The following is a 15,048-nucleotide window of genomic DNA, read 5'->3' on the forward strand; positions in this document are numbered from 1 at the left end:
TTTAATCCTTATAATAATCCTATGTGGTATGTATTTTTAATATTCACATTTTTCAGAGAAAGAAATTAATAATCAGATTAAATATCTACCCCAGGGCTTATTCAATACTCAAACTCAATTGGTACTCCTAGCCGGTAGGTAATTCTAACCTTTTTGATAGTATACCCCCATCAATTCTTTTTTGCCACCAGTGACAGCAATGTGATTAAATATGCTTCATTATATTTTTAAATTTTGGTTTCATACTTTGTGATATAGCAATTTGAAGGTCTCATTCATTTTTAACTACATGCATTTAATTGATTTGATGGCTGAAATAATACCTTATACAAATATGTGTATCATATGAGGAAGGGTAACACTGACTGCACTTACTAAATCATGGTTCTCAGGTCTTTATTTTTATTCACTCATTAATTATGCAAAGGTCTTATTGAAATTCAGTTAGTGCATTTTTATCTCTCCTCATGTCATTAAATTGTTCTTGCAAACTAATTGGATGATGTTGCATTTTAATCAAGTGTTCCTACTAAAATTCTTTGTTCGAAATATTTTTAAAACAGGTTTAAAATGATGTGAGACTTTTTTTAGAGGTAACACGATTTTTATGAAGAAAAAAATGGAAACATGTCTATGTTTATCCTTAAAATTCCATGTGTTTAAACATTTCCATATCTTTATCTTTTAAATCTTTGTGCTCTAATTGCTAAAAGTGACACCTTTACTTTGAAGGGACAAATTGTGATTATATTTTTTCCAAAATATCTGTTATGTAGCATACTGTTAACCACTTGTCATCACAAAGAAGTTCAGAAAATTTACAACATTTGTTCTTTATCAAAAAGCATGCAATATCTAGCCCTGGATGGCTGGCTCAGTGGTAGAGTGTTGGCCTGGCATGTGGAAGTCCCAGGTTTGATTCCCAGCCAGGGCACCTAGGAGAAGCACCCATCTGCTTTTCCACCCTTCTCGCTCTCCTTTCTCTCTTTCTCTTCCCCTCCTGCAGCCAAGGCTCCATTTGAGCAAAGTTGGCCTGGGCACTGAGGATGGCTCCATAGCCTCTGTCTGCCTCAGGCGGCTAAAATGGCTCCATTGCAACGGAGCAATGTCCCAGATGAGCAGGGCATCGCCCCCTGGTGGGCATGCCCATGCCGGGTGGATCCCAATCAAGTGCATGCGGGACTCTGTCTCTCTGCCTCCCTGCTTCTCACTTCAGAAAAATACAGAAAATAAAGCAAGCATGCAACATCTTATATTAGACAACTTTCTTAAGTTCTGTACTTTGTCACAAGATACCAGAATTAAAAGTTGTTATAGTTAGCAATAATCTTATTAAAAAGTATTATAAAAATTCTACCAGATTCGGCCCTGGCCAGTTGGCTCAGTGGTAGAGAGTCGGCCTGACGTGCGGGAGTCCCGGGTTCGATTCCTGGCCACAGCACACAGGAGAAGCACCCATCTGCTTCTCCACCCCTCCCCCTCTCCTTCCTCTCTGTCTCTCTCTTCCCCTCCCGCAGCCAAGGCTCCACTGGAGCAAAGATGGCCCAGGCGCTGAGGATGGCTCTGTGGCCTCTGCCTCAGGCACTAGAATGGCTCTGGATGCAACAGAGCGACACCCCGGAGGGGCAGAGCATCGCCCCCCGGTGGGCAGAGCGTCGCCCCCTGGTGGGCGTGCCAGGTGGATCCTGGTCGGGCGCATGCGGGAGTCTGTCTGACTGCCTCCCCGTTTCCAGCTTCAGAAAAATGAAAAAAAAAAAATTCTACCAGATTCTACTTTTAAAAAAATGTTCATACAAAATGAACTACACTGATTGGTACACACTATTTCACTGTTTTTTGGCTTCATTTGTTTGTGGCTTCCACTTGACTGTGCAATGAATTTTACATGTGGTACTTTTTCTGTAATCTTTCCTTGGATATACATTTTTTTAATAAATCCTGGTTTTAAAAGTTACTACACCACTGATTCCATTTGCACAGGTTTCTCCTAAAGCATTGTTCTCATCAAATAGTTCATGTAATGTGAGCATATAGATTGTCTGGTACATCTTTCCTTTGGAGGCTTATGAAAATAAATCTTCATGATTTTGCTATTGAGGTATAATTTGTGTATAACAAAATATTTTAAACTAAATAATGAAAATATAACATACCAAAATTTTAGAATGCATTTAAAGCAGTGCTTAAGAAATGTGTAGCTTCAAATGATTATATTAGAAAGTAGGAAAGGCTTAAAAATCAATGATTTAAGCCTGACCAGGTGCTGACACAGTGTATAGAGCATCAACCTGGGACACTGAGGACCCAGGTTCAAAAGCCTGAGGTTGCTGGCTTGAGCATGGGATCATAGACATGGCCCCATAGTCACTGGCTTGAGTCTAAAGGTTGCTGGCTTGAGCCCAAGGTTGCTGGCTCATCTGGAGCCCCCAGTCAAGGCACGTATGAGAAAGTAATCAATGAACAACTAAAGTGCCATGACTATGAGTTGATGCTTTTTATCTCCCTCTCTCCCTGTCTGTACCTCCCTGTCTGTCCCCCCCCTCACTTAAAAAGTAAAAATTGATTATTTAAGTTTCCTGTTAATAAGGTTGAAAAAGATGAGCAAATTAACCCCAAAGTTAAGTAGAAGAAAGGAAATAATAAATGAAGAGCAGAAATAAGCGAATTGGGTTGCAAACAACAGAAAATTGACAAGGCCAAAAGTTGATTTTTAAAAACATTAACAAAAATGATTAAATTTCTTGCAAGACTATTGAAGAAAAAAGGAGAAAATGCAAATAACCAACATCAGGAAAGAAAAGGAGCATCCCTGCGGATTCTGAGAACAAAACGGAACAATAAACTATATGGACCCGTCTGTTATGCCAATACACTCAACAACTTTGTTGAAATGGACAATTTCTTAAAAAATACAATTTATCAAAATTGACATAAAAGATAAATTAGAAAATTAAAAACTTAAAAAAGAATAGGTTGATATCTATGAACAATATTATATTTTTTAACAAAAATTTTCTTACAAAGCAAACTTTAGATCTAGGTAGTTCCATTGGTGAATTCTATCAAAGAATTAAGGAAGAAACAATAATCTTATACAAATTCTTTTTTAGAAAACAGAGGAAGAAGAAATACTTCCTGGCTAATTTTATGAGGCCAGAATAACTCTGGATACCAAAGCCAGGCAAAGACACTACAGAAAACTACAAATGAATGTTCTTCATAAACATAAATATAAAATCCTTTTCTTTTTTCTTTTTTCTTTGATTTATTGGGGTGACATTGGTTAATAAAATTACATAGGTGTCAGGGGTACAATTCTATAATACATTATCTGTATATTATATTGTGTGTTTATCACCCCAAGTGAAGTCTCCTTCCATCACATTTGCCTTCTCTTTACCCTCTTTGACCCCCTGCACCCTCTTTTTCCTCTGCTAATCACCATACTGATGTCTGTGTCTATGAATATTTTGTTTGTTTTTTTGCTTAATTCCTTCACCTTTTTCACCCAGCTCCCCAAACCCCCTCTCCTCTGACAGCTGTCAGTCTATTCTCTATGAGTCTATTTCTGTTTTGTTTGCTAGACTCATTATTTTCCTCATATGACTGAAATCATGTGGTACTAGCTTTTCTCTAACTGGCTTATTTCACTGAGCATAATGCTCACGTCCCTTCATGCTGGCTCAAAATGTATGTGTTCCTTGTTTTCTATGGCTGAGTAGTAGTCTATTGTGTAACTGTACTACAATCTAGCAATACGTATATATATTGTGACTAAGATTTATCCCAGGAATGAAAAGTTGGTTTAACATTCCAAAATCAAACAGTGTAACTTTCCATATTAACAGACTAAAAATTAAATATCAAGTGATTGCTTTAATGATGTGGAAAGAGTATTTGACAAAATTCAACGTTCATTAATGATTTAAAAAAAAAACTATCACTAAACCAGGAATAGAAATAAACTTCCTCAGTTGATAAGGGATATTTACAAGAAGCCTATAACTAAAATAATAATGGTGAAAGATTAATACTTTCTCCCTGAGATCAGGAATGAAGAAAGGATGTCGACTGGCCACAATTTACTTTTTATTTATTTTTATATTCTGTATGCTATACTTATATCTCTGTAACCGTATTTACAACTGGTAATTTTTAGATCTGAATTCCTTATTTTTCCCCACTTTTATTCAATATAGTAGTCGAGAACCTAGCTAATGAATAAGTAAAGAAAAATAACTGAAACATAAATTGGTAAGAAAAACGTCAACTGTCCCTATTTATAAACAACATGATTGCAAAGGAAATTCTAAGGAAGCAACCATTACCTCAACCCCTGCAACAAGACACACTAGAACTAATAAGTAAGTTTCAGAAAATAATATAGGAGGTCAATATATAATACAAAATTGTAAACGTAGCACTGGTATAGTTTTAAAATAACCAAATAATTAGTTTGGCCATATGAAATTTTGAGTTACTCAAACAGAAATGATATGAAACAGCCTAATGATGAGGGGAAGGAAACTTTGAGTAAGTTTAAATTCCCATATATTTAATACATACGTATGTGCATACATACAAATATACAAGAGCAATAAATGATAATCAACTTGCAGTTTATACATCCTCTTTTGGGACACATCAAGTTAAAGAGAACAATTCATTGGCTTGTTTTCCCTCTGTCCTTTGAGCCGTCATCTTTGTATCAAAATGGCTAGAGGAGAAGAGGGATAAGGAAAAAGGAAGAGAGGGTAAGCTATTTAGCTGCATAAACTTGATTGCATGTGGACTGAATTAGAATTGGTATACAGATCAGGAGAGACTTTCTGGTTGGTTAAAGACATATGGCCCATGGGATTCTATTTCTAAGGAATTGTATGATTATGCAGATTAACCATCAGTTCTAAGGAAGGCTGAGTGTATACCTGTAGGATATTTATGTATACTAATATCTGGTGACAAGTCATGAGAAAGGTTTGTTTCAATTTTTTCCTTCTTTTTAGTTTTTAAGGTTTATTGAAGTATAGCTGATATACAAAACAAAACAAAAAAACCCTGCACATATTTGATGAATACAATTTGAGTTTAGACATTATGTAAACATCTGTAACCCCATTACCACATTCAAGATAATAGACATATTTATCACCTCCAAAAGTTTTATTGTGTCTCTTTTCTTGAGGTTATGGTAAAAACACTTAACATGAGATCTTTCCTCTTAAAATTTTTAAGTGCACAATGCAGTATTGTTACTGTATTGTGTTATACTATGTTATATAATATAACTAACTATACAAGTTATTCATCTTGTATAACTGAAACTGTATACCCATTGAAAAGCACACTTCCATTTACTCCTCCCTCCAACTCCTAGCAAGTAACATTTCACTCTTTGTTCTATGAATTTGACTATTTTAGATACTTCACATTAAGTGGAATCATGAAATATTTGCTCTTCTGTGACTGGCTTATTTCACTTGGCGTAATGTCCTCCAGGTTAAACCGTGTTTTATGTACAGCAGGATTTCCTTTTTTGTCCACTGAGGAATTTTATTTGCATGTATGTAGTACATCCATAGAAAAAACATGCCAGAATTTCCCTCCTGTGAGTTTCTGCCTTGCTTCTTTGTGGTCCATGATACCTACTGAGGCTGTCAGTGTGATGAAACCAAACCGACAGGATGGGAGCAGGTTGTTCTGCCAATCTTCTAGATCTTTGAGTTGCACATCAAATTCAGGGCTGATCACTTAACCTTATTAGGGTGATCAGCCCTAATGTTGTGAGGATCGCACAGTTTACCCAGCTCTGTGATCACCAGTGCTGTCAGATTCGCCAATGTAGCCATGCTTCATCATCACAGTGAGAAACCAGGTGATGACTTTGGAGCACAGCCGTAAGAACCTGGCATTCACCTCTCTTTTTGGCATTGTTAATATTGTTGAGAGCATCAGCCGGGACATTCATGTGCACCATTATGTTGGCATGGAAAGATGGTGGAAAGAGCCAGGATTTTCTTTTTTAAAAGCCAAATAATATTACTTTGTATGTGTATACCACATTTTCTTTATCCATTCAACTGCTGGCGGACTCTCAGGTTGTTTTCTTATCTTGGCTAATGTGAGCAATGCTGCGGTGAACAGAAGAGTGCAGATAGCCATTTGAGATCCCAGTTTCAGTTCTCTTGTATACAAACCCAGAATTAGGATTGCTGGATCATATGGTAGCTCTATTTTTATTTTTGTGAGAAGCAGTCATACTGTTCTCTAAGGTGTAACTGTACCATTTTTCACCATTCTTACCAACAGTGTACAGGGTACCAGTTTCTCAATAACACTTGTTATCTTTTATTTTTTGCATAATGGCCATTCTAATAGGTGTGAGGGAATATGTTATTGTGGGTTTTATTTGCATTTTTCTGATGATTAGTGAAGTTGAACACACTTTTATAAATCTTTTGACCATTTGCATGTCACTGTTGCAGAAATGTCTATTCAGGTTGGGTTATTTGCATGTCTGCTATTGAGTTGTAGGAGTTCCTTATATATTATAGATATATATTAACCTCTTACCTGTTTTGATTCTTCTAGGAAATTTTAGCTCATTGTAATTCTTCTCCATGTCAGTTGATAGATGATAGATAGATAGATAGATAGATAGATATTGACATGAAGTTGATACAGGGATTCTTAGTTTTTAACAGCTAAACACAATAACATTTTATGTTGAATTGAACAGAATGAGAAAATTTATGGAGACTGAAGGAAATAGCACACAATATCTAGAAGGAAGTGTCTAAAAGAGTAGATTGCTAAGGTCTATAAACCATTATCTTTTAATGAGACAGTTTATATCTAGAAACTTTGATTTGTGCCTTACTGGATAGAATCTAGGTTTTTAGGTTGATGATTCTCTAAGTATTTCTTTAGCCAGATGGTTCTGTAGGCTGGGTGCCATCTGACCAGGCAATGTTTAGTTAGATTATTTAATTGTGTGTTTATTAAAGCTTGCTTTCTGGCAACATATTGTACCTTTTTAAAGCGTCTCTTTGGCAAACTGCTGAGTTTGGGGTGCTGATTGTATTTTAAGTATATCACTGGGGCTGCCAGAGATCGCTGCTTGTTCTCCTACACTCTAGTATGCCAAAGAATAGGGCTTCCTTACCTTTGAGCCTCACTGCACTCTCACTATAGCTTCTTCTGATTTTTAAACTTGATTCTTTATTTTTGTAATATTTGTAGTTATCTTTAGGAGTGATTGTCATACGTGATCTAGTGACTGCTGATTGAATCCTGAAGCCCCCATTGAATTGGGTTATCTTGCAGAGTACCAGTAATTTATACTTGAGAGTTGATAATTATGTCAGGACCCCATTTTCAGAAAGTATGATTAGAGTAATTTAAGAAGTCAGAGATAAATGTGGCTGAGAGAAACCTAGGCAATTTTACGGTCCTGTGTAGACACTGAAGGGAGTGGAAAACAGGTAAGATGTAGCCATAAACTGCTCCTCAAAGTGAACAGCATCACACAATACTAGCACCCTCCAACCCCACTCAGCACGCCAGGCTCACACTCATATGGGATGGCACAGGTGAGGGTAAATGAATTGTCATAGGAAACAAGAGGAGTCCATGACCATTAGTTCCAGCACATGGATGTTTGGCCTCCAGGGTCTGTTTTCTCCTGAGTTGTGATTATTGTGACTGCCCATGAACACTGAAGGATTAAAGCACCATTACCTATCTTGGCATGCCCCCCTTCTGCTTACCAGCTCTGCCACTCATAGACCAGGCAAGTGGCTCAGAAATACCTAGAATTTAGAAAGACCCTCTGTGTCAGCCAGGAGAAAATTCAGAATTGCTCAAGACAAAAGGAATGGATGTTGAGTCAGGTGCTTCTCTAACCAACCAGGCCATATAACTGTAAAATTCCTTAGTCCCAGAACAGCTCCGACTCCCAACCTGGTCCAAGGTCTGAGGGGGAGTCTGGGACCCCTCCCCTGTGTCAGCCTGAGGCTGTCCTAACACACCCTGCAGATGCTCCTCCGGGCCTACACTGTGCAGGTTCGTCCTGAAAGTGATCCCAGAGGTAGGTTTCAGTTATCAGAGAAAGCAGAATGTGCGCATTTCTTTTGGGAACCGAAAGTGTAATAGAGGAGCATACAGAGAGCACAAGAGGAACTATAGTGATATAAAAAAAGACGATTTATTAACATTTAGCATCTGGAATGACTTACCGAACTGAAATATATTTTAGTACAGTATTTACCCTCCCCCTCCCCAGAAGTCCACTGATTATCATCATATAACATGGGTTGTTTGCAAATTAACACATCTTTGGACATTTTATAGAGGGTAGGAAAACTGTCATTTTACATGCACATAAATCCTTACTCTGAAACTGGATTTCTGTGGTGAGTTCCCTACTCAGGCATGGTTCAGTACAGTGGAGATGCCAGCCTGGGGCCATTTCTAACTGTAGAGCGGCTAGCATGTGCCTGCAGACTTGATCATTCAAGGAAATCCATGCATGGTGACTCTGGCCAGGTGCACATCCCTGTAGAAAGCAAACAGTAGCATTGGGTTTTTTGAGTTGCCAGGACAATAATATGATTGTCAGTTAAGCAAGTGCTAGGTTATGAACTGAGTGTTAGTTTAATTGACAACTACTATTTGCATGTGGTAGAAGCCACTCAGTATTTGTAGAGATTTGTTGTATATGGATTATATTATATTTAAAGAAAATTAAATTTTTATTTTTACTGGGTACCTCCACTGTGTTGATTATAGAATATCTTCTGTCCAACTAGCATTGTTCTTTTTCAGTATTTTTTTTTTTTTACCTTTCAAAACATTTATTTTCTGTCTTCCCCACTTGAATGAAATGAGCTCCAAGAGCATAGGGGGTTTTGTCTGTTCAGCACTCAGAACAGGGCTTTGGTATACAGCAAGTGTTCAATACGTATTTGTCAAATGAATACATGAAATCAACAAGTATGGGACCAATGTATTGGATGTGAAGAGGAAATGTGAAGAAAGCAAATATAGAAACAAATGAAGAAAAAATGAAAGTATAAGGGAGCTTTGGAACCTTAGTGATTAATTCTTCTTCCTCAGATAAGGAAACTATACATCAGAAAAAATAACTTGTGGGGGGTGTGATGGTGAAAAAAAAAGGAAAAGAGAACTTATTTTACCCAGGGTTTCACATCTAGTTGGTGATAGAGCAAAGGTGGGACTCAGATTTCTCAGTTCCCAGCTCAGTGCTCATTCCATCAGCAAATGCCTTTACCTTTACTCTCCTTCACCTAGTCAGGTACCCTAAACACACTAGAAGAAAACTGTGCACATTCATATACATACCACCTCACTTCAGTTACCGGAAACATACCACCAAAACAACCGTCACAGACACCTACATACACCACCTACACGGCCAACAGAAAGTCACCTGGAAAAAAAAGAGAGAGAGAGAAGAGTGAAGGAGAATCTGATGTATCCTGGCACTACCTTCCTCCTCTAGTAAATGATAGATTACTTGCTAACAAATCCCAGAGAGGCTGTTTTACTTTGTTTTTGTTTTGTTTTGTTTTTTGTATTTTAGCTAGAGGGAGAGACAGACAGACAGGGACAGACAGACAGGAAGGAAGAGAGAGATGAGAAGCATCAACTCATAGGTGCAACACCTTAGTTGTTCATTGATTGCTTTCTCATATATGTCCTGACTGGGGGCTCTAGCTGAACCAGTGACTTGTGCTCAAGCCAGCGACCTTGGGTTCAAGCCAGCGACCATGGGGTCATGTCTGTGATCCCACACTCAAGCCAGTGACTCCACACAAGCTGGTGAGCCCACACTCAAGCTGGATGAGCCTGCACTCAAGCCAGTGACCTTGGGGTTTTGAACCTGGGTCCTCAGTGTCCTGGGCTGATGCTCTATTTTCTGCGCCACCACTTGGTCAGGTTGTGTCATTTTTTTTTTATAAATAAATTTTTATTTTAATGGGGTGACATCAATAAATCAGGGTACATACATTCAAAGAAAACATTTCCAGGTTATCTTGTCATTTAGTTATGTTGCATACCCATCACCCGAAGAGAGATCGTCCTCCGCCACCCTCCATCCAGTTCTCTCTGTACCCCTCCCCCTCCCCCTCTCCCTCCTTCCCTCCCCCCACCCCCCATAGCCACCACACTCCTGTTTATGCCTCTTAGTCTTGCTTTTATGTCCCACCAATGTATGGAATCCTGCAGTTCCTGTTTTTTTCTGATTCGCTTATTTCACCCCGCACAATGCTACCAAGACTCCACCATTCCGCTATAAGTGATCCGATGTCACCATTTCTCCTAGCTGAATAATATAGTATGGTGTATATGTGCCCCATCTTCTTCATCCAGTCCTCTGTTTTTTTTTACAGTGATTAAAAGCCTTTAAGCAAACTCTTGGCGAATACAGCAAGAATCCATAAATGAGTAGTGTCCTTAACATGTTCCCCAAGTCCAAGTTGACCCCATCACCATGCCAAATCCCTGACAAATGCAACCCAACCATAGTTCAGTCTGTTAGGAGCTGTCACAGGGAGCAGGAGTCCAGGAAAGTTCCCCACAGGAAAAGTCTGCATGGCACTGGAATTGTTGTCATCATTCTATACTTTGCAGCTCATGTCCAAGTCCCACTGACCGCTGCTTCTAGCTGGTAATGATTCAGGTAGACTGGAAAAAGCCATTTGCAGCATGCATGGATATGGAGCTCCTGTTCTCCTCTGCCTGGAGAGTTGAGACCAGGTTGCTTTTCCCTGGAGCTCTGTGACTGTGGCCTGGTAAAGAGAACCTTGGGATACACTAAGCTGGGTGGCAAAGGTAAATTCATAATACAAGTTGGCAAAAGGAGGAAAGAGAGCTCTAAATTAAGAGTAGGTCCCAGCCTGAAATATGAGTGGGGCATTGAGGTAGGAGGGATAAAGGAAACACTATATATTAAGCAAAGCAGCAGAAAATAGGACTATCAATACCCACAACAGAGATCTTTGAGGGAAGAATAAAAAACCTGACTATTCAGGCAAAACATAGTTAAGTGGCGCTTGTGCGAATGAGATCAGTTTACCTGCTTCTTGGAAGAAATACCCTAGGCTCGTCCACAGTGTCGTAGATGGGGCCGACGGCCCTGGGCACCTTCAGCTTTCAGTGGCAAACCCCAGCTTTCTGGGCAAAGTTAGGTCATAGGTGGCTGGAGCAGGGCTGGAAGAGACTGAACCCTCCCTTAGAGGAGCGAGGGGGAAGCCCACCTTCCAGTGTCCCTGTTTCCTCACAGCAGAGGCGTGTAAGCCTGGCAGGCTTTAGCTCAATGACCTTCCTTTCCACTATTGAAGCAGGACCCAGATGGCATCCTATGAGACCCCTTTGGGGTGTTGGAGCCTTTAAGGGTGTATCCTAAAAGCTGGTAGTTCCCCCTGATCTTTAGTGGGCTTTTTCTGCCTCTAGGTATCTTAAGAGCCATTCTCAGAAGATCTCGCTGAGGGGTTTGAGGATCCCCATCCGCCTATATAAATCTTTTCCATATATCTGGAGCTATTTGGAAAAAAGACAGAACAGTGTTATTAGCTAGATCTAATAAAGAAGGTAGTAGTTTGCAGGCGAAAAAGATTTGGTGTCTCCTGTTCATCAGCATTCAAAAGAAATGTAAATTTTTTTTTTTTTAAAGTAAAAAGCATGCTATGGTAGACCCGTCGGAGTCATTGGCCTGGTGTGCAGGATTCCTGGGTTCGATTCCCGGCCAGAGCACACAGGAGAAGTGCCCATCTACCTCTCCACTCCTCCCCCTCTCCTTCCTCTTGGTCTCTCTCCTGCCGCCCGCAGCCAAGGCTCCACCAGAGCAAATCCACCCTGGGCACTAAGGATGGCCCCATGGCCTCCGCCCCAGTCGCTAGAATGGCTCCGGTTGTAACAGAGCAACATCCCAGATAGGCAGAGCATTCCCCCCAGTAGGCATGCCAGGTGGATCCCAGTCAGACTCATGCAGGAGTCTGTCTGACTGCCTCCCCATCCCCATCCTCAGAAATATATAAAAAATAAATAAATAAAAGAAAAAATACTAAAAAAAAAAAAAACCACAAAAAGGGGGGGGGCATTCCCTTGTGCTAAAGCTACAGGGAGCATGGAGTGAGCTTGAGTATGTCCTATGAAACATGGAGCTCTATGTTTACTTATAAGTCTTTGAAGAAGGAGGAACTGCTGAAATAGTTTATCAGCATTTGTCCCTAAGACAGCAGTCTTTATAGTGGAAACACCATACGTAAATATTTGCTGTCTGTCTGTACATTAAAGGGGGAATATGGCAAATGCTGAAAAGCCATGATCTTTGTGCCCCTCCCCTCCCCCAACACCCTCCCTCTCCTCCCCCCACCCTGTAACCCCAACACTGTTGTTCATGTCTCTGAGTCTCATTCTCATCTTTATGTCCCACCTATGAATGGAAACATATAGTTCTTAGTTTTTTTCTGATTTACTTCTTTCACTCAGTATAATGTTATCAAGGCCCATCCATGTTGTTGTAAAAGATCCTATGTCATCATTTCTTATGGCTGAGTAGTATTCCATAGTATATATATATATATCAAAGCTTTTTAAGCCACCTGTCCTCTGATGGACACTTGGGCTGTTTCCAAATCTTTGCTATTGTGAACAATGCTGCCATAAACATGGGGGTGCATTTTTTCTTTTCAAACAGTGCTATGGTGTTCTTGGGGTATATTCCTAACAGTGGTATAGCTGGGTCAAAAGGCAGTTCGATTTTTAATTTCTTGAGGAATCTCCATACTGTTTTCCACAGTGGCTGCACCAGTCTGCATTCCCACCAGCAGTGCAGGAGGGTTCCCTTTTCTCCACATCCTCGCCAGCACTTATTCTGTGTTGTTTTATTGATGAGCGCCATTCTGACTGGTGTGAGGTGATATCTCATTGTGGTTTTAATTTGCATTTCTCTAATCATTAGTGATGTTGAACATTTTTTCATATGCCTATTGGCCATCTGTGTGTCCTCTTTGGAGAAGTGTCTATTCATTTCTTTTGCCCATTTTTGGATTGGATTGTTTGTCTTCCTGGTATTAAGTTTTACAAGTTCTTTATACATTTTAGTTATTAGCCCCTTATCAGACACTATGTCAAATATATTCTCCCATTGTGTAGTTTGTCTTTTTATTCTGTTCTTATTGTCTTTAGCTGTGCAGAAGCTTTTTAGTTTGATATAGTCCCATTTGTTTATCCTGTCTTTTATTTCACTTGCCTGTGGAGACAAATCAGCAAATATGTTGCTGCGAGAGATGTCAGAGAGCTTACTGCCTATGTTTTCTTCTAAGATGCTTATGGTTTCACGGCTTACATTCAAGTCTTTTATCCATTTTGAGTTTATTTTTGTCAGTGGTGTAAGTTGGTGGTCTAGTTTCATTTTTTTGCAGGTAGCTGTCCAGTTTTCCCAACACCATTTGTTGAAGAGGCTGTCTTTACTCCATTTTATTGTCTTACCTCTTTTGTCAAATATCAGTTGTCTGTAGAGCTGTGGGTTTATTTCTGAGTTCTCTGTTCTGTTCCATTGATCTATGTGCCTGTTCTTATGCCAGTACCATGCTGTTTTGAGTACAATGGCCTTATAATATAACTTGCTATCTGGAAGTGTGATACCTCCCGCTTTTTTCTTCCTTTTCAGGATTGCTGAGGCTATTCGTGTTCTTTTTTGGTTCCATATAAATTTTTGGAATATGTGTTCTATGTCTTTGAAGTAAGTCATTGGTATTTTCATTGGTATTGCATTGAATTTATAAATTGCTTTGGGTAATATAGACATTTTAATGATGTTTATTCTTCCTAACCATGAGCACGGTATATGCCTCCACTTATTCGTATCTTCCCTGATTTCTTTTATCAATGTTTTATAATTTTCCGAGTACAAGTCTTTAATCTCCTTGGTTAGATTTATCCCTAGGTACTTTATTTTTTTGGTTGCAATGGTAAAGGGGATTGATTCCCTGATTTCTCTTTCTGACAGTTTATTATTAGTTTATAAAAATGTCTCTGATTTCTGAGTATTGATTTTATATCCTGCCACCTTGCCAAATTCTTTTATCAAGTCTAGTAGTTTTTTGACTGAGACTTTAGGGTTTTCTATATACAATATCATGTCATCTGCAAATAATGACAGTTTTACTTCTTCTTTTCCAATTTGGATGCCTTTTATTTCTTTTTCTTGTCTGATTGCTGTGGCGAGGACTTCCAGAACTATGTTGAATAAGAGTGGTGAAAGGGGGAACCCCTGCCTTGTTCCTGATCTTAAGGGGATTGCTTTTAATTTCTGCCCATTGAGTATGATGTTGGGTGTGGGTTTGTCATAGATGGCCTTTATCATGTTGAGGTATGTTCCCTGTATTCCCACTTTGCTGAGAGTTTTGATCATGAATGGGTGCTGGACTTTATCAAATGCTTTTTCTGCATCTATTGAAATTATCATGTGGTTTTTCTCCTTTCTTTTGTTTATGTGATGAATCACATTGATTTGCGAATATTGTACCAGCCTAGCCTCCCAAGAATAAATCCTACTTGATCATGGTGTATGATTTTTTTCCATATATTGCTGGATCTGGTTTGCTAATATTTTATTGAGGATTTTTGCATCTAAGTTCATCAGGGATTTTGGCCTATAATTTTCTTTTTTTGTGTTGTCTTTGCCTGGTTTTGGAATCAGAATTATGCTCGCCTCATAAAAGGAGTTTGGAAGTCTTCCTTCCTCTTGAATTTTTTGAAATAGCTTGAGAAGGATAGGAGTTAGTTCTTCTTTGAATATTTGGTAGAATTCACTTGTGAAGCCATCAGGCCCAGGACTTTTCTTTTTTGGGAGTTTTTTGATAGCTGTTTCAATCTCATTTGTTGTAATTGGTCTGTTTAGGTTTTCTGATTCCTCCAGATTGATTTTTGGAAGATTATATGATTCAAGGAATTTGTCCATTTCATCTAAGTTGTCTAGTTTTTTGGCGTACAGTTCTTCATAGTATTTTCTTACAA

The 15,048-nt window shown here is 39.0% G+C and overlaps 1 protein-coding gene and 1 pseudogene across 2 annotated transcripts in view; one reads left to right on the plus strand and one right to left on the minus strand.

Moving 5' to 3' along the window:
* The window catches only part of LHFPL3 (LHFPL tetraspan subfamily member 3), a 787,193-nt gene that overhangs the window by 146,132 nt on the left and 626,013 nt on the right, over window positions 1-15,048 (plus strand). The gene's annotated exons all lie outside the window — the stretch shown is intronic.
* Window positions 5,554-5,977, minus strand: LOC136310635 (small ribosomal subunit protein uS8-like; annotated as a pseudogene).

Source organism: Saccopteryx bilineata, chromosome 7 (genome assembly GCF_036850765.1).
Source record: "Saccopteryx bilineata isolate mSacBil1 chromosome 7, mSacBil1_pri_phased_curated, whole genome shotgun sequence".
Lineage (NCBI taxonomy): Eukaryota > Metazoa > Chordata > Mammalia > Chiroptera > Emballonuridae > Saccopteryx > Saccopteryx bilineata.